This window comes from Scyliorhinus canicula, chromosome 7 (assembly GCF_902713615.1).
Source record: "Scyliorhinus canicula chromosome 7, sScyCan1.1, whole genome shotgun sequence".
Taxonomy (NCBI): Eukaryota; Metazoa; Chordata; class Chondrichthyes; order Carcharhiniformes; family Scyliorhinidae; genus Scyliorhinus; species Scyliorhinus canicula.
In genome coordinates, this window is record NC_052152.1 from 206220877 (window position 1) to 206242004 (window position 21128).

Here is a 21128-nt window from a genome sequence, read left to right on the forward strand (position 1 = left end):
AGATTACAAGGGGATGAGAGAAGAACTAGCTAAGGTAGACTGGGAGCTAAGACTTTATGGTGGAACAGTTGAGGAACAGTGGAGAACCTTCCAAGCGATTTTTCACAGTGCTCAGCAAAGGTTTATACCAACAAAAAGGAAGGACGGAAGAAAGAGGGAAAATCGACCGTGGATATCTAAGGAAATAAGGGAGAGTATCAAATTGAAGGAAAAAGCATATAAAGTGGCAAAGATTGCTGGGAGATTAGAGGACTGGGAAATCTTTAGGGGGCAACAGAAAGCTACTAAAAAAGCTATAAAGAAGAGTAAGATAGAGTATGAGAGTAAACTTGCTCAGAATATAAAAACAGACAGTAAAAGTTTTTACAAATATATAAGACAAAAAAGAGTGGCTAAGGTAAATATTGGTCCTTTAGAGGATGAGAAGGGAGTTTTAATAATGGGAAATGAGGAAATGGCTGAGGAACTGAACAGGATTTTTGGGTCGGTCTTCACAGTGGAAGACACAAATAACATGCCAGCGACTGATAGAAATGAGGCTATGACAGGTGAGGACCTTGAGAGGATTGTTATCACTAAGGAGGGAGTGATGGGCAAGCTAATGAGGCTAAAGGTAGACAAGTCTCCTGGCCCTGATGGAATGCATCCCAGAGTGCTAAAAGAGATGGCTAGGGAAATTGCAGATGCACTAGTGATGATTTACCGAAATTCACTAGACTCTGGGGTGGTCCCGGTGGATTGGAAATTAGCAAACGTGACGCCACTGTTTAAAAAAGGAGGTAGGCAGAAAGCAGGAAATTATAGGCCAGTGAGTTTAACTTCGGTAATAGGGAAGATGCTGGAATCTATCATCAAGGAAGAAATTGCGAGGCATCTGGATAGAAATTGTCCCATTGGGCAGACGCAGCATGGGTTCGTTAAAGGCAGGTCATGCCTAACTAATTTAGTGGAATTTTTTGAGGACATTACCAGTGCAGTAGATAACGGGGAGCCGATGGATGTGGTATATCTGGATTTCCAGAAAGCCTTTGACAAGGTGCCACACAAAAGGTTGCTGCATAAGATAAAGATGCATGGCATTAAGGGTAAAGTAGTAGCATGGATAGAGGATTGGTTAATTAATAGAAAGCAAAGAGTTGGGATTAATGGGTGTTTCTCTGGTTGGCAATCAGTAGCTAGTGGTGTCCCTCAGGGATCCGTGTTGGGCCCACAATTGTTCACAATTTACATAGATGATTTGGAGTTGGGGACCAAGGGCAATGTGTCCAAGTTTGCAGATGACACTAAGATGAGTGGTAAAGTGAAAAGTGCAGAGGATACTGGAAGTCTTCAGAGGGATTTGGATAGGTTAAGTGAATGGGCTCGGGTCTGGCAGATGGAATACAATGTTGACAAATGTGAGGTTATCCATTTTGGTAGGAATAACAGCAAACGGGATTATTATTTAAACGATAAAATATTAAAGCATGCCGCTGTTCAGAGAGACCTGGGTGTGCTACTCCATGAGTCACAGAAGGTTGGTTTACAAGTGCAACAGGTGATTAAGAAGGCAAATGGAATTTTGTCCTTCATTGCTAGAGGGATGGAGTTTAAGACTAGGGAGGTTATGTTGCAATTGTATAAGGTGTTAGTGCGGCCACACCTGGAGTATTGTGTTCAGTTTTGGTCTCCTTACTTGAGAAAGGACGTACTGGCGCTGGAGGGTGTGCAGAGGAGATTCACTAGGTTAATCCCAGAGCTGAAGGGGTTGGATTATGAGGAGAGGTTGAGTAGACTGGGACTGTACTCATTGGAATTTAGAAGGATGAGGGGGGATCTTATAGAAACATTTAAAATTAGGAAGGGAATAGATAGGATAGATGCGATGCGGGCAGGTTGTTTCCACTGGCGGGTGACAGCAGAACTAGGGGGCATAGCCTCAAAATAAGGGGAAGTAGATTTAGGACTGAGTTTAGGAGGAACTTCTTCACCCAAAGGGTTGTGAATCTATGGAATTCCTTGCCCAGTGAAGCAGTTGAGGCTCCTTCATTACATGTTTTTAAGGTAAAGATAGATAGTTTTTTGAAGAATAAAGGGATTAAGGGTTATGGTGTTCGGGCCGGAAAGTGGAGCTGAGTCCACAAAAGATCAGACATTATCTAATTGAATGGCGGAGCAGGCTCGAGGGGCCAGATGGCCTACTCCTGCTCCTAGTTCTTATGTTCTTATGTTCTTATGCCAACCTTCAGCGACTGTTCCACCATCACACCCAGGTCTCATTGCACTTCCGCTTTCCCTAAACTGCCACCATTCAGATAATAATCTGCCTTCCTGTTTTTCCCACCAAGTGGATAACCTCACATTTACCCACATTGTATTGCATATATACTTGCCCACTCAGCCTGCCTGTCCAAGTCACAGTCACACACACACTGACACAGACACAGTGACTCACACTCACACACACACACAGTGACACAAACACAGTGACTCACACTCACACACACACAGTGACACAAACACGGTGACACGCACACAGTGACACCCACGCACAGAGAGACACACAGACAAACAGAGCCACACACGCACAGAGGGACACACAATACAGAGGGACACACGACACAGGGACACACACAGACATAGACACACACACACAGAGGGACACACACATGCAGTGACACGCACACACACAGAGTGACATACACACGCAGAATGACACACATAGAGTGACACACACACACACGCAGTGCCACACGCACACACACAGTGACACACACATGCGTAGTGACACACACAGTCACACATCGAGTGACACACACACAAGGTGACACACGCAGTGACTCAGACACACACAGAGTGACACAAACACAGATACCCAGGGTGGCACACACAGGATGACACACACACACACACACACAGTGACACAGACACATAGAGTGATACACTTAGTTATAATATTCCAAAATTCCCTGGACACGGAAAGGTTCCAGTGGATTGGAGAAATGTTAACACCGCACAGAGGGTTAATACACAAGGTGAGATCACATGGGGTTAGGGGTAATTTATTAGTTTGGATACAAGACTGGCTGACAGATAGAAGGCAGAGAGTCGGGATAAATGGGTCTTTCTCTGGATGGCAAAGATGTAACCAGTGAGGTGTCACAGGGTTCGGTCCTTGGGCCCCGGCTATTTACAATCTGTATAAATGACTTGGATACCGGGATAGAAGGTGGTGTCGCCAAATTTGCAGACAACGTAAAAATAAGTGGGACAGTAAGTTGCAATGAGGGAATAAGATTCTTACAAATGGATGTAGATAGAATAGTAGAGTGGGCCAGAATGTGGCAGATGGAGTTTAAGGTGGATAAAAGTGAGGTCATGCATCTTGGCCAGAAAAATGGGAAGGCAACTTATTATCTAAATGGGGCGAGACTTCAGGGTGATCTGTTGCAGGGGGATCTGGGGGGGTCCTCGTTCATGAGTCAGAGAAAGGAACTGTTGTTGTAACTGTATCCGGCATTGGTGAGAGTACCTGGAGTATTCTGCACAGTTTTGGCCCCTTTATTTGAGGAGGGATGTAGTGGCTTTGGAGGCAGTTCAGAGGAGGTTCACTCAGTTGATTCCAGAGATGAGGGGCGGGATCATCCGTTTCACCGGCAGCGCACTCAGGCCCGTGGATTTCCGATGGCGAGGGGGTGCCCACAGTGGGAAACCCCATTGGCCGGCTGGAGGGATGGAGTATCCCGCTGGGTGGGGGCCGCCCTGGAAAACGAGTGCGGCAAGACGGAGAATCCCACCCAAGGGGGTTTGCGGTATGAAGAGAGATTGAGCTGTTTAGGCCGATACTGTCTAGAGTTTAGAAGAATAAGAGGAGATGAAATTGAGGTATACAAGACAATAAAAGGGACGGATAAAGTAGACCAACAGATAAAGGAAGCATTCGTAAGGTCTAAAAGGCTGAGGACAGATGAAGTCCTTGAACAATATAAAGAAAGTAGGAAGGAACTTAAGCAAAGAGTTAGGAGGGCTTAAAGGGGTCACAAAGAGTCATTGGCAAACAGGATTAAGGAAACTCCCTGGGCTTTTTATATGTAGATAAAAAGCAAGAGGATAGCCAGGGAGGGGGTTGGCCAATTCAAGGACAGGGGAGGGAATCTATGCGTGGAGCCAGAGGAAATGGGTGAGGTACTAAATGAGTACTTTGCATCAGTATTCACCAAAGAGAAAGACTTGGTGGATGATGAGTCTGGGGAAGGGTGTGTGGATAGCCTGGGTCACATTGAGATCAAAAAGGAGGAGGTATTGGGGGTCCTGAAAAATAGTAAGATAGACAAGTCCCCAGGGCCTGATGGGATGGACCCCAGAATACTGAGAGAGGCAAGGGAAGAAATTGCTGGGGCCTTGAGAGAAATATTTACATCCTCACTGGCTACAGGGGAGGTCCCAGAGGATTGGAGAATAGCCAATGTTGTTCATTTGTTTAAGAAGGGTAGCAAGGATAATCCAGGAAATTACAGACTGGTGAATCTTACATCAGTGGTCGGGAAATTATTTGACAGGATTATTATTCAAGACAGGATTTACTCCCATTTGGAAGTAAATTAGCGAGAGGCAACATGGTTTTGTGAAGGGGAGGTCGTGTCTCACTAACCTGATCGAGTTTTTCGAGGAAGTGATGAAGATGATTGATGAAGGTAGGGTAGTGGATGTTGTCTACATGGACTTCAGTAAGGCCTTTGACAAGGTCCCTCATGACAGATTGGTACAGAAGGTGAAGTCACACGCAATCAGAGGTGAACTGGCAAGTTGGATACAGAACTGGCTAGGTCATAGAAGACAGAGTAGCAATGGAAGGGTGCTTTTCTGATTGGAGGGCTGTGACTAGTGGTGTTCTGCAGGGACCTTTGCTGTTTGTAATATATAAATGAGGAAAATGTAACTGGTCTGATTAGTAAGTTTGCGGACGACACAAAGGTTGGTGGAATTGCGGATAGCGACGAAGACTGTCGAGGATACAGCAGGATATAGATCAGTTGGAGACTTGAGCAGAGAGATGGCAGATGGAGTTTAATCCGGACAAATGTGAGGTAATGCATTTTGGAAGGTCTAATACAGGGGGGAAATATACAGTAAATTGCAGAACCCTCAAGACTATAGACAGGCAGAGGAATCTTGGTGTACAGGTCTACAGGCCACTAGGTGGCAACGCAGGTGGAGAAGGTAGTCAAGAAGGCAAACGGCATGCTTGCCTTCATCAGCTGTGGTATTGAGTATAAGAATTGGCAAGTCATGCTGCAGCTGTATGGAATCTTAGTTAGGCCACACTTGGAGTATAGTGTCCAATTCTGGTCACCACACTACCAGAAGGATGTGGAGGCTTTAGAGAGGGTGCAGAAGAGATTTACCAGGATGTTGTCTGGTGTGTAGGGCATTAGCTATGAGGAGAGGTTGGATAAACTCGGTTTGTTCTCACTGGAAGGGGCGACCTGTAGAGGTCTACAAGATTATGAGGTGCATGGACAGAGTGGATAGTCAGAAGCTTTACCCAGGGTGTAAGAGTCAATTACTCGGGGGCATAGGTTTAAGATGCGAGGGGAAAAGTTTAGAGGAGATATACGAGGGGCGTTTTTTAAACAGAGGGTAGTGTGTGCCTGGAACTCGCTGCCGGAGGAGGTGGTGGAAGCAGGGATGATAGTGACTTTTAAGGGGCATCTTAACAAATACATGAATAGGATGGGAATAGAGGGATACGGACCCCGGAAGTGTAGAAGGTTTTAGTTTAGACGGGCAGCATGGTCGGCACAGGATTGGAGGGCCAAATGGCCTGTTCCTGTGCTGTGCTTTTCTTTGTTATTTGTTCTAGATATAGAGCAGATGCTTCCTCTTCTGGGTCATTCTAGAACAAGAGGTCATAGTCTCAGGATAAGAGGTGCCAAATTTAAAACAGAGTTGAGGAGAAACTACAGGCGCGATTCTCCGCTCTCACGCCGGGTGGGAGAATCGTGGAAGGGCCGCTCTGGCACCCCCCGCGATTCTCCCACCCCCCCAAAATGGCGTGCCGCGTTTTGCGATACGGCGCTCGGAGAATCGCGGGCTGCTGTTTTTCACGGCGGCCTGCGATTCTCCGACCCGGATGGGCCGAGCGGCCTGCCGTTCCCGACCGGTTCTAGCTGGCGGCAACCACACCTGGTCGCTGCCGGCGTGAACATGGCGCCAATACCTGGTTTGTGGCTTGTGGGGGGCGGAGAGGGGAATGAGCACCACGACCGTGCTCGGGAGGGGATTGGCCCGCGATCGATGCCCACCGATCGTCGGGCCGTGTCTCTAAGGGACGCACTCTTTCCCCTCCGCCGCCCTGCAAGATCAAGCCGCCACGCCTTGCGGGGCAGCGGAGGGGAAGACGGCAATTCAGATTCAGATTCAGGTGCACACAGTGACACAAAGACAGTGGCACAGACTCACAGAGTGCCACGCACGCAGTGCCACACAGTGACACTGGCACAGAGTGAGACAGCCAGGAGGTGGTGCAGTTGGCCAGTCTGGACGGTGTTGTTCATGCTGCTCACGGCCTCTGCCACCCGTGCTCAGGCACGGCAAACAGTGGCTGCTGACAGCCTCCTTCCCGGGCCGGAGCACAGGGTCGCCTGCCTCCTCCACGGCGTTCAGCAGGGTCTCAGGGTCGGCAGCCGGAAAACGGGGTGCTGCCACCTTGTGGCTGGGATGGTGTGTGTGTGGAGAGAGTGCAGTGTGTATATGCGGCTTGTCAGCCTCCTGAGTGTCAATTCCGAAATTGACGAACCCCGCACCGTTTCTCGTTGGAATCGATTGTGTTCCATGTCGCACCGTGCTAACCCCTTAACGGTCGCTGAACCTGTCCAGTTGTGGCACCAGTTTTGCTATCGTAGAATTCGGAGAATCCTGCCCCGGTGTCAACATCTCAGAAACGGAGAATTCCACCACCTAACTTTTACTTTTCTTTTTACAAAACATGGAGGAGCAGAGCCACCGGGACACTAATTAGTTTTAACAACAAGGAAAAAAAAACATTTATTTAATATGAAAAGTTGTATGACGATACAATACTCCTTAACAAATTACACACAGGTTTTAAGATTAACACAAAGCATATCTTAAGCGGGCCTCACGGTAGCATGGGGGCCTCACGGTAGCATGGTGGTTAGCATCAATGCTTCACAGCTCCAGGGTCCCAGGTTCGGTTCCCGGCTGGGTCACTGTCTGTGTAGAGTCTGCACGTCCTCCCCGTGTGTGCGTGGGTTTCCTCCGGGTGCTCCGGTTTCCTCCCACAGTCCAAAGATGTGCGGGTTAGGTGGATTGGCCAGGCTAAATTGCCCGTAGTGTAAGGTTAATGGGGGGATTGTTGGGTTAAGGGTATACGGGTTACGTGGGTTTAAGTAGGGTTATCATTGCTCGGCACAACATCGAGGGCCGAAGGGCCTGTTCTGTGCTGTACTGTTCTATGTTCTATGTTCTAACTGTCTCAGTAACGCAATGTCCCTTTAAACACACAGGGTGGCTGTGGTCAAATACACTCTCCACTTTGAGCATCAAGAGAATGTCTGTGGATTTCTCCTCAGAAGCACCTCTGATGATTGTCATGAAATAGTTTCCTAACTCCACCCCCAAAACAACATGCTTTAAAATCTTTGTTTGCAATAATGCTTTTTTTTCACTTATAAAAAAAAAGTTATTATCGAGGGACAATTAAGCGTGGCCAACCCTGCACATCTTACCGATACAGCGGAATGAGCAAACTCCACATGGACAGTGACGCGGGGCCAAGATCGAACCCGGGTCCTCGGCACCCTGAGGCAGCCGTGCTACCCACTGTGCCACGAGCAATAATGATTTCTATTAGTGGTTTGAATTCTGAAATCCAATCCAGGTTTTCCAAATGGCACTTTTGCTTTGCGAATCCGGTTCAGGATTTACCCCAACCACTTTAGGATTAGTGGCGGCACAATGGCACTCTGGCACAGTGGTTAGCACTGCTTCCACACAGCACCAGGGACCCGGGTTCAATTCCGACCTTGGGTGACTGTGCGGAATTTACACATTCTCGACGTGCCTGCATGGGTTTCCTCCGGATGCTCCAGTTTTGTCCGACAGCCCAACGGTGTGCAGAATAGGTGGATTGGTCATGCTAAATTGCCCCTTAGTGTCCAAAGATATGTAACTTAGGTTAAGGAGTTATTGGAATATGGTGGGGGAGTGGGTCTAGGTAGGGTGCTCTTTTGGAGACTTGGGGCAGACTCGATGGGCCAAATGGTCTCCTTCTGCACTGTAAGTATTCTAAGATTTCTTTGCCTTGACTGCTGTACAAACTGCTCGCAATTGCTTTAACTCTTAATTCCCAGACTCTGGTAAAATAGCATCAAAGGTTTGATGTGCCTCTGAAGTCTGCTGTCCAACTTTAAATCTGGCGACTGATATTGTCTTTTTAATTCAGAACACTTTGTTTACTCTTCCTTGAGTTCTTCTGAACAATGCATTGGTCTCTGTTCACTTAACTCCAGGAGTCTTAAGACATTCTTTCTGTACCAATTCCCTGGTTATCTGGACTGGAACTTGTTCCTCAGGAAGCCTGCACCTTTGCAACTCCCTTGCCCTATCCAGCTGCTCCTGGCAGAGTTGAGAGATGTTCACTCCCCAATGCCATGACTCCAATTTATTTGAGTTGTTCGACGGTTACGTCTGCTGTGGATAAAGGGGAACAGGTGGATGTACTGTACTATGATTTCCAGCAGGGATTTGATAAGGTGCTGTATCAAAGGTTATTGCAGAATATAAAAGCTCATGGTGAAGTCTGGCTGGGCAACAGGAACCAGAGAGTAGGCATAAATGGGTTTTTCCCTGTTGGCGGGATGTAACGATTAGATCAATGCTGCCACAGGGATCAGCGCTACAGCTTCAACTTATTACAATTTATAGAAACGACTTGGATGAAGGGACTGAAGGGACGGTTGTGAAATATGCTGGTGACACAAAAATAGGGAGGAAAGTAAATTGTGAAGAGGACAGAAGGAGGCTACAAAGTGACACAGATAGGTTAAGTGAGTGGGCAGATATCTGGAAATTGGGAGTATAATGTGGGAAATGTGAAACTGTCCATTTTGGCAGGAAGAATAATCTTTAAAGATCTAAATGGAGAGACATTGCAGAGCTCTGTGGTACAAAGGTATCTGGGCGTCCTAGTGCATGAATCACAAAAGGTTGCTATACAGGTATTGCAAGTAATTAAGAACGTTTTCAAAAATAAACTTATCCAATTCATTTTTTTTCCAATTAAGGGGCAATTTAGCGTGGCCAATCCACCTAGCCTGCACATCTTTGGGGGTGAGACCAGGCAGACACGGGGAGAGTGTGCAAACTCCACACGGACAGTGACCCGGGGCCGGGATTCGAACCCTTTGGAATGGGCGACTATTAAAGAGAAGAGACACTGAGCCCAGGAACAGACCAGCAGAGTCAGCGTGCACTCGAGCCCAAGGACGACCCGGCCACTCCCAAGGGTGAAGAGGTGCAGATGGAGGGAGCTTTTGGTGCTCCTGGCAAACAGAACACGGCTGAGCCACCTTCTCAATGTCGGTATCCAGGCCTGGCCACCAGACATAGCTCCGCGTCAATCTCTTCAGTTTGGACACCCCAAGATGCCCGTGTGAAGGTCGTTCACGATGTGTTCCTGACCCTTTGCTGGGATAACTGCCTCACAGGAGAACACCGTCTTCCACACTCAGCTCAGATACCCTCGAGGAGCAACCGTGACTCATTCGGCAGCTGTCCATGCTAGCCACCATGTACCACGAGATGTTGTACCTTAACCAGGACGGGATCCGTGTGCATCCAAATACAGACACCTGATGCGGTGACCGGCAAGGAGTCCACGTAACTCAACGCGGCGACCACTTTGTCCGACTAGGGAGTGGCGCAGCATCAGCCGGCAAGGGCAAACGGCTCAGCCCATCGGCAGGTGCAATGTGGGTACCCTGCCGATGTTCAAATGTGTGTTCATCAGCAGCCAGCACTTCACCCATTCACCCTTCTTCGTTCCCCAAGACTAGGTCTAGAGTTGCATCTTAAATACATAGAAGATAGGAGCAGGAGGAGGCCTTTTGGCCCTTCGAGCCTGCTCCGCCATTCATCACGATCATGGCTGATCATCCAACTCAATAGCCTAATCCTGCTTTCTCCCGACAGCCTTTGATCCCATTCACCCCAAGTGCTCGATCCAGCCGCCTCTTGAATACATTCAATGTTTTAGCATCAACTACTTCCTGTGGTAATGAATTCCACAGGCTCACCACTCTTTGGGTGAAGAAATGTCTCCTCATCTCTGTCCGAAATGGTTTACCCAGAATCCTCAGGCTGGTTGGGTTGGGTTGATCCTCTTGTTGGATTTGTCACTAATTGGTTGAAAGGATTTTCCTGGACACACTGTATGGATTTTTTCTCCCTCAGTTCCCCTTATATTGTTTGTTTCCCGTTGATATTGGAATAGTTAAAGTCTCCGACTATTATTGCCCTCTTGTTCTTACAGGTCGAAATGTGCCTGCATATTTGATCTTCTATCTCCCTGGCACTATTTGGGGGTCTTTAGTATATTTCTAGCAGAATGACTGCCCCTTTTTAAATTCTAAGCTCAACCCATAAAGCCTTGTTTATTGGCCCGTTTAGTGTATCATCCCTTCTTACAACTGGAACGGTTTCTTTAACCATTAGTGTTACTCCCCCTCCTTTTTTATCTCCCACTCTATCGTGTCTGAAGACTCTATAATCATGGATATTGAGCTGCCAATTTTGCCCCTCCTTAGCCAGGTTTCCGTTATAGCAGAGACATCCTGTTGCCACGTGTCTATCTGTGCCTTTAATTCATCTACGGTTCGTAATATTCTTTGCATTGAAGCATAAACCCCACCATTTTCCCTTGCTGGATACATTTTAAACTCTGCTTCTTCTGTAATTCCAAGTCTATCAGTACATCCTCCACATCACTAGCTAATGTTCTACCTCCATTTTCCTGATCTGAATTTGAGCCATCTGATCGGACTCCTGGGCTCCCATTCTCCTGCCACACTAGTTTAAATTCTCCCAAACAGAACTAGTGAAAGCCCCCGCAAGGACATTGGTCCCAGGTCTGCAACCCATCCGGATTGTACCGGTCCCACCTTCCACAGAACCAGTCCCAGTACCTCAAGTGAGTGGCACGGTATCACAGTGGTTAACACTGTTGCTTCACAGCTCCAGGGTCCCAGGTTTGATTCCCGGCTTGGGTCACTGTCTGTGCAGAGTCTGCACGTTCTCCCCGTGTCTGCGTGGGTTTCCTCCGGGTGCTCCGGTTTCCTCCCACAGTCCAAAGATGTGCTGATTAGGTGGATTGGCCATGATAAATTGCCCTTAGTGGTCAAAAGAGTTGGGTGGGGTTACTGGGTTACGGGGATAGGGTGTGGGCTTAAGTAGGGTGCTCTTTCCAAGGGCCGGAGCAGGCTTGATGGGCCAAATGGCCTCCTTCTGCACTGTAAATTCTATGAAAGTATTTGAATCCCTCCTGGCTGCAACATCTCTCCAGCCGCGCATTCATCAGATCTATCCCCTTATTCCTGCTCTCCCCAACGTGTGGAACTGTGAGTAATCCTGAGGTTGCTACATTTGAGGGCCTGCATTGTAGTTTATCTCTTAACCTCATGTATTCTGCTTGCAAGTCCTCATCCCTTTGTTTAACTATGCCATTGGTACCAATGTGAACCAGGACCACTGGCTCTTCACCTTCCCTCCCCAGAATGCCCTGCAGCTGCTCTGTGACATCCCAAGCCCTGGCACCAGGAAGGCAACATACCATCCGCGATTCACGTTTGGAGCCACTGAGGCATCTGTCTGTGCCCCTAACTATTGAATTCCCCGTCACTATAGCCCTGCCACTTGTTTTTCTCCCACCCGTCTGAGCAACAGAGTCACCCACGGTGCCATGAACTTGGCTGCTGCTGCTTTCCCTTGAGAGGCCATCCCCCCAACTGTATCCAATGCGGTATATCTGTTTGGAAGGGGGAAGACCACAGGGGACTCCTGCGCTGCCTTCCTGAATCTTTCTCTGTTCCTGATGGTCACCCACTCCCTTTGTGCCCGTGTAATCCTCACCTGCTGAATAACTAATTGCATAATTGCAATTGTATAATTGTATTGGTGGTTCAGTGGTAGAATTCCCTCCTGCCACGCGGGAGGTCCGGGTTCGATTCCCGGCCAATGCATCGCAGCTCTTTTTAGGGGCTGGTTTAGCACACTGGGCTAAATCGCTGGCTTTTAAAGCAGACCAAGGCAGGCCAGCGGCACGGGTTCAATTCCCGTACCAGCCTCCCCGAACAGGTGCCGGACTGCGGCGACTAGGGGCTTTTCACAGTAACTTCATTGAAGCCTACTCGTGACAATAAGCGATTTTCATTTCATTTTTTCACTTCCTTGTTACCTCCTCAAAGAACTCTTGACAGATTTGTCAGACACGACCTCCCTTTGACAAAGCCGTGCTGACTCAGTCCTATTTTACCATGCACTTCCAATCTCATGTGGTGAATCTGTGGAACTCTTTGCCACAGAAGGCTGTGGAGGCCAAATCAGTTGAGTGTCTTTAAGACAGTGATAGATAGGTTCTTGATTAATTATGGGATCAGGGATTATGGGGAGAACGGAGGAGAATGGGGATGAGAAAAATATCAGCCATGATTGAAGGGCGGAGCAGACTCGATGGGCCGAATGGCCTAATTCTGCTCCTATGTCTTATGGTCTAACACAGCGCGTGGCTTGATTTGCCCCAGAGCCTCGAGGAAGCCGTCTCGGTGATCTCTGATGCCTGAAGGCCATATTGTAGTTTTGTTTTAAAAATAACCAAGCTCAATTTTTTTTCAGGCAATCACTCGTGGAGCGAATCATTCTTTCCGCAATAAATTAAAATGTTGGGGTTCCAGTATCCTAGCCATTGTTGTGGTCTGATCTGGATTCATAATAATCTTCACCAAAGATGAATGATAATATCGACAATCTGGAGCTATTTTTTCATCTGAAGACACTTAATTCAAAATGAGGAGGAGTTGACGACTTTAACCTCATCAATAGTGTTCCATGTGTAAGGGCAGCAATCTTTGTCAGTGTCTGCCTCAGTGAGTGTCTTTCCTGAAATAGCTGGAAATGGTAGCCCACAGTGTTTGCCTCATGGCAGAGTCACAAACTATGGCAAGCCTGTTGGTCAGGTAGTACAAGATTGCATTTCCAAAACCCAAACAACTATTGCCCTGACAAGGGTCAGTGTGAGGACCACTGCTGTTTTTTGATGGATATTAATGGCCTGCACTTGGGTGTACAGAGCATTAACTCAATGATTACTGACGTTGGAGAGGGGAGGATCTCGGAAGCGTACCAGGTGATGCAGGAGGTAGACGAGGCCTCGGTGGAGGAGCTGAAAGGTAAATGGGAGGAGGAGCTGGGTGAGGAGATTGAGGAGGGGACGTGGGCGGATGCCCTGGGGAGGGTGAACTCCTCTTCTTCATGTGCGAGGCTTAGCCTCATACAGTTTAAGGTGCTGCATAGGGCTCATATGATCGGGACAAGGATGAGCCGGTTTTTTGGGACTGAGGACAGGTGCATTAGGTGCTCAGGGAGCCCAGCAAACCATGTCCACATGTTCTGGGCATGCCCAGCGCTGGAGGAGTTTTGGAATGGTGTAGCAAGGACGGTATCGAGGGTGGTAGGATCCAGGGTCAATCCAGGTTGGGGACTTGCAATATTTGGGGTTGCAGTGGAGCCGGGAATGCAGGAGGCGAAAGAGGCCGGTGTTCTGGCCTTTGCGTCCCTAGTAGCCCGGCGGAGGATTCTTCTTCAGTGGAAGGATGCGAGGCCCCCAAGCGTGGAGGCCTGGATCAACGATATGGCGGGGTTTATTAAATTGGAGAGGGTAAAATTTTCCCCAAGGGGGTCAGTGCAGGGGTTTTTCAGGAGATGGCAACCATTCCTAGATCTCCTGGCAGAACGGTAAAAACAAAAGGTCAGCAGCAGCAACCCGGGGGGGAGGGGGAGGAGGGGGTCTTTTTGTTTTTGTTTTGGGTTGAATCTTCGCTAATGACGGGCGTTTATTTATTGTTTCTCTTTTGTATATATGGGGGGGGGGGGGGGTTTGTTCTTTTTGTTCTTTGAATTTTCTGTTACTGTTTTCTTTTATGTGAAAATGTGAAAATTTGAATAAAAATTATTTAAAAAAAAAATGATTACTGACGTCACATCTCACAAATGTAGTGAAGAGTGAGGGCAGTAGCAGATTTCATACTGGTGAAATAGGCAGACAGGTGGCAGAATAAATTTAACACAGAAAAGTATAAGATGACTCATTTTAGTAGTGAGAGTGAGGTGAGGGGATGCAAGTGACATAATTTCAATGTTAAAACTATTGCAGGATCAGAGAGACCTGGGGAGGGAGCAAACGTATACAAGTCTTTGAAGATGACAGGACAAGTTGCGAAGGCTTTTAAAAAAACAGCTCATCTGCCCCGACCCTTCACGCACCACCTGCCCCACATGTGGCAGAGTCTGCAGATCGTGCCATTGGACATCCATCTCAAAACCCAGCGAACAGGAGTGGAAGCAAGTCATCCTTGATCGCAAATCACTGTTTGAGAGAGGCAGGGAGAAGAGAGCAAAGGTTGTGCTCAAGTTTCATCAATCACTTGTTCGCCGTCAGCAGTTCTGTTGTGTCCAATTCTGGGCACGACGCTTCGGAAAGAATGTCAGGGTCCGAGGGAGGGTGTGGAGGAGATTTTTCAGAATTTTGCCAGGGATGAGGGTCTTCAGTTAATATGGAGAGGCTGGAGAAGCTGCGATTGGTTCTCCATAGAGTAGAGAAGATTAAGAGGAGATTTCATCCAGGTTTTCAAACTCACAAAGGGTTTTGAGTGAATAAGGAGAAACTGTTTCCAGCGGCAGGATGGGCTGGCACGGTGGCACAGTGGTTAGCACTGCTGCCTCACAGTGCCAGGGACCCGTGTTCAATTCCGGATTCGGGTGACTGTCTGTGCTGAGTCTGCACGTTCTCCCCGTGTCTGCGTGGGCTTCCTCCGGGTGCTCCGGTTTCCTCCCACAAGTCCAAAGATGTGCAGATTAGGTGGATTGGCCCTCAGTGTCCAAAAAGGTTAGGTGGGGTTTCCGGTAGAGTGGGCCGAGGCGGGGGAGGGGGGTACTCTTTCAGAGGATCAGTGCAGATCGATGGGCCGAATGGCCTCCTTCTGCACAGTAGGGATCTGGTTATTCTATGAGAGTAGGTTATCAGAGGGACACAGATTGAAGGTAATTGGTAAAAGAACCAGAGGGAAATGGTGATTGTGATTCCGAACGTTTTGCTGGCTGCTGCGGTGGTGGACACAAATTCAACGTTAATTTTGAAAAGAGAATCGGACAAATATTTGAAGGGTAAAACATTACAATGGGGAAAGAGCAGGGTGAGGGGCACTAATTGAATAGTCCTTGAGGCAGGAGTTCCGTCACCACACCAATATTTATTTACAATAACGATATTACAGGAGCAGCTACAAACAGTGCTGCTGACAGTCCAGTCAACTTAAGACTGGCTCACAAAGCCTACACAGGTGCTTATATGGGCCCCCTCAATGAGCTATCATTGAGGGAGCTCATACTCCAATTGGCCAACCAATAAAGCCAATTGGAGTTCATTACACCTTTTGAAGATTCAGCACAATGGGGCCTCCTGTCCAGCCCCATTCTGATTCAACCAAGGGACAAAATGGCAGCTTAATGTCACACCGATATCAAACCAGCATCATAATAAACTCATAGCCAGAGGCTGAATTATTTATGCAGTTCTACATTTTGTTCAAGAAAATAACTTGATAATAATAATCTAGAACACTTGCAGCATTGACTGAACAATGGCGAAGGATTTCCGGATGTGGAATGCCTGCTGCAATATTGCAATCATCCAGTGGAGGGCAGCATCACCTCATTTCCCCCCCAAACCTCTCCGACCATTTGCTCCAGCAATTGCCTCAATGTATTTAACATCATTTATCACAGAGATCGGACTTTCTCCCCGTTCTCCCACCCCTAGAAACTGTCCCCTCTCCTTCTTATATTGTCCTCACTGTCTTTGATAAAGGGACGAACTAACTGAGGGTTTGAAGATGGTGAAGGGGGTGCGGGCCCTCAGGGGGTTGAAATGTTCCAGTTCGGGGGGGGGGGGGGGGCGGCAAAGGGCCGCAATCTTGCCAATGCGACTGTCGAGAAACACCCCCCGAAATGACACTTGAAATATTTCCGTCAAATTGCGCCCGGGGGAATCAAGAACGAAGCAGGCACAAGTTAAAGATTAGGGGGAGACAATTCATTAGTGAAGCCTGAAAGCAATTCTTTGCAGGAAAGGTAATGGGAATGTGGAACTCTCTCTTTCCAAAAAGTCTGTGCAGAGTCTGCACGTTCTCCCTGTGTGTGCGTGGGTTTCCTCCGGGTGCTCCGGTTTCCTTCCACAGCCCAAAGATATGCAGGTTAGGTGGATTGGCCGTGATCAATTGACCCTTAGTGTCGGAAAGGTTTAGGTGGGGTTAGGGTGGGGACGTGGGAATAGGTAGGGTGGGTGCTCTTTCCGAGGGTCGGTGCAGACCCGATGGGCTGAATGGCCTCCCTTTGCACTGTAGCGATTCTACGATTCTACTACGACTCGGTCAATTGAAGGTTTCACAAATGAGATTGACAGATTTTTTTGTGGGGTAAGGACGTTAAAGATTACAATTACAGAGTGGCCACGATTTGATTGAGGGGTGCCCAATCTTGAGGGGCTTAATGAGCGCCTGGTCTGATGTAGAACGTTGTTGCAGAGACATTTCCATGAGCAGGTTAGACCCAGTTAGCAAGTGGAATTGGCAGTAGTGAGGATCAAGAATCTTTAATCGCGGCGAATGTCCCCCATCTACAGAAACCCCTCATTCTCCGTCCCGAGCCCATCAGGGAGAGACGTCCATTCTGGATGATGGACTTGGATGAAGTGTTAGTCTCAGAAACTTCTAATTCTTTCGGGACTAAAAGCTGATTAAAACTCTTTCACTGGTGATTCTGTTAATGGTTTATTGACTGAGCGACTGTTTTAATTTATGTGATGGGCCAGAGTAGCAGGGAAAGAGGGAAAGAAAGAGGTGGTCGAGGATATTTTTGTCGAAAAGCCAGAAAATGCTGATCACACTCGTACGAACACAGAAAGTAAGAGCAGAAACAGACCATTTAGCCTTTCGATCCTGCTCTGCCATTCAATAAGATAATGGCTGATCTATTTGTCTTTCAAATTCCACATTCCCATCTACTGCAATAACCTTTGACCCCCTTCCTTAACCAGGATCTCTCTACCTCCGCCTTAAAAATATTCAGTGACCGCGTTTCCACCGCCTTCTGAGGCAGAGTTCCAAAGTCGCACAGGCCACGGAGAGAAAAACACTCTCCTCATCCCTTGTACTAAAAGGATGTCCTATAATGGTAAAACAGTGCTCCCTCGTCTGGACTCACCCAAAGAGAAAACATCCTTTCCACATCCAACTTGTCAAGACCATTTATCAGGGGGCTGGTTTAGCACAGTGAGCTAAATAGCTGGCTTGTAATGCAGAACAAGGCCAGCAGCACGGGTTCAATTCCCGTACCAGCCTCCCCGAACAGACGCTGGAATGTGGTGACGAGGGGCTTGGTGAGACCATCAATTCACTAGACGCGTGCTTTGAGATATGAACAGTGGTTTTAATCTACTTGCTACAGAGCCAGCCTGTTACATGTTGAACTCTCGATGAACTGGTCGGCTGGCTCTGGGCATCGATATTTATACAGTAGTTCAGGGGGAGGAGCAGTGGGCGGAGCCAAGGGTGGAGCCCTGTACAAACTCCTAAGCATTCCCAGAGCTACTCCCCCTAGTGGTCGGGTAACGCAACTGCGCTTACAATTGTACGGTCTCATAAATATATCACAGTGTGAATTACAGAGTCACATTCACCACAGGGCTTTTCACAGTAACTTTATTGAAGCCTACTTGTGACAATAAGCAGTTATTATTATCATCTTACATGCTTCAATCAATTCACCCCTCACTCTTCCAGTGGAAACTAACCCAGCCTGTCCAACCTACCGTTACAAGGCAGCTCTCCCAATAATCTCTTTATAATGTGATCCTTATAGCCCTGCTAACATTGTGCTCAATCTGCACTGCAACTGGTGCACGCAGCATTCCACACACTGGGCAGCAAGGTAGCACAGTGGTTATCACTGCTGCTTCACAGTGCCAGGGTCCCAGGTTTGATTCCCCGCTGGGTCACTGTCTGTGCGGAGTCTGCACGTTCTCCCCGTGTGTGCGTGGGTTTCCTCTGGGTGCTCCGGTTTCCTCCCACAAGTCCCGAAAGACGTGCTGTCAGGTGAATTGGGCATTCTGAATTCTCCCTCTGTGTACCTGAACAGGCGCCGGAGTGTGGCGACTAGGGGCTTTTCACAGTAACTTCATTGCAGTGTTAATGTAAGCCTACTTGTGACAATAAAGCTTTTTAAAAAATTGGGCTGAGCAGAGCTTTGTATAACCTTGGCAATGGGAGGAGAGAGATGTATAAAGCCAGAGATCTTCATGGAAGGAACTCGGGATCTAAGGCTCTTCACAATGAGGAAAATCTCCGCTTCTGGGTGGTAGCTGAACTACAGATCATAAATATAAGATCATCACTAACAAATCCGACTGGGATTCAGGAGAAACTTCATTACCCAGAGAGTGCTGAGAATATGGAATTTTCCGCGCTGGAAATGATTGGGGTAAGGAGCATCAATACATTTAAGCTGGATGAACACATGAGGGAGAGAGGAGGGTGTGTGGATGGGGTGAGGTAAAGAGGGGGTTAGAAGGACCAGTTGGGTTGAAGGGCCTGTGTCTGTGCTGTAGGTACTCTGTGAAGAGAAGAACAGAATTTCTTTAAGCGCAGCAATTCCGGGGCAGATATAGATAAAATAACGGGCTGCGCTTCACACGAGGCCAGGATGCCGGCTGCTCCCCCCCCCCCCTCTCCACAACCCACACCCCGCCTTGCCCCCCGGAGGTAAAGCCAGCCAGTAGCTGGCACACTCCATGTTAGCCCCACAGCCAGGACATGATGCAGGCTGCGGATTGGTGGAGAGTGGGGCTTCCACCCTTCACTCCATTGGGCTGGCTGCTCTATCGCCTCTGGCAGCACCCGAGCTGAACAGTGGGCACTGCCAGCTGGGCAGGATGATGCTGCACTCTGAAAGGTAAGTCCCGGGGTCAGAGGGCAGGGAGGGATCTCAGAGCCCAGCTTTGGGGGGGGGGGAAGGGGAGTCGGGAGGGGGGAGGGTTGTTCTGTCAGACGGATGGCACATGGTGGGGGGGTGTGGGAGGGGTTGGGGGGGTGACATCTTGCGGGCGAGAGGGTGCTGGTGAGGTGTGCAGGGCACCCCCCCTCCCCCCCCGAATGAGGTTCGCCCAACCCCCTCCCCCAACTTCCTTCCTGCCCTTGTTCATGCTGACCTTTAAAAACAGCTGCTCGCCCCCACCCGATGGCCCAGGTTAACTGTGCAGTGACCTGGGTAACACATTATTCAGGTCAATAGGCTCGCTAACCAGTCTAAATGGGCCTTAGTTATTTATTTACATATGGTGGGCAGGCTGTGGATTCTGCTGCCCACTCACCTTGCGTATTGCGTGCTCTGGGAGAGGGCTGAGCAAGTGACCCCCCCCCCCCCCCACCAACCCAACCCCTACCCCTGACATTGGGGGCCAATGATACCGAAAGCCAAATTCTCTGCCTTTGCTCTTCTGCGGAAGCAGCCAGACGAAGAGGGACTGATGGACTCCGATGTCTAGTTTACCATCACTCATATCCTCCATTGAAGTCACTGCCCCGGGATCAACTAACCCCCCCCCCCCCACACACACACATACACACATACACACACACATACACACACCCCCCTTGTGTGGACCGCATTGTATCCAGTGTTCCTCCCCAATCTTGGTCAATCACATTTTTAAAAATATAAATGTTTTTTATTGGGTTTTTGAACAAAGTTTATTTACAGTTATGTACACAGAATGAAAAATATATATATAGAAGAGAAGAAAACACAACAAAAAAAACTGGTACAATATTATGCACTAGCTGAACAACAGCAACTCTGTACCGTTGGCAATATTATTTATAACACATAAGTAGACACCTGTTTGTGGGGTGGGGGTGGGGAACTGGGGAGGTATATATACATTTGGGTGGCGGAGAAATAATTACATTGGTTACATCCAACACAGAGAGGGTAATACGGGAATGGACCCGGTGTTGATGTTGTTACTTGTTTCTCCCGGACGGTTTTTGCTGCCGTTGTCGTCTCCTCCGCTTCGGCCGCTCGTCCCGTCTTTCGCCCAGATTTTCCTTGTTCTCTGTTCCTGTATTTGCCAAGTTTGTTATCATTTCCCGTGCTCTCCTTCCAGCTATCATTCCCTTGCCTCCCCCCCCCCCACCTCTCTGGTTCCCCTCTATTGTTCCCTGTCTCCTCCCCCTTCTCCCCCCCTCCACCCCCTTCCCCTCTCCGCCCTCCCCTTCTCCTGTGGCTCGCCTTTCTTTTCTCTTAGGTTTAGCTGTCAACCCCCCCCCCCCCCCCCCCCCCCCCCACCCACCCCCCCCCCCCCCCCCCACTCCCGGTCTATCTCAACCTCTCACGCCTTGGCTACTTTCCCCCGTTTCTTGGCTACCTGGCTATTCTTCTGCTTGTTTGTTGGCCACAAAGAGGTCCCGGAACAATTGGGTGAATGGCTCCCACGTTCTGTGGAAGCCGTCGTCCGACCCTCGGATGGCGAATTTGAATTTCACCATTTGGAGAGATTCCGAGAGGTCGGACAGTCAGTCTGCAGCTCTGGGCGGTGCTGCTGACCGCCAGCCAAACAGGATTCTACGGCGGGCGATCAGGGAGGCAAAGGCAAGGGCGTCCGCCCTCCTCCCCAGGAATAGAGTGAATCACATATTAAATATCATTCTGAAAATTCCAAACCCTAAATTTAAGAACAACTGAATTTGGGTCTTGACCAGCCGCCCTCCAGCCTGGGATACAACAGGGTGGGAATTCCA

At 48.6% G+C, this 21128-nt stretch overlaps 1 non-coding gene across 1 annotated transcript; it reads left to right on the top strand.

Annotated features, from left to right (window-relative positions):
• The first annotated feature begins 12168 nt into the window (after positions 1-12168).
• trnag-gcc lies at positions 12169-12239 on the top strand. The gene has a single exon. It is a non-coding gene; the product is annotated as a tRNA-Gly (tRNA).
• The last annotated feature ends 8889 nt before the right edge of the window (positions 12240-21128 follow it).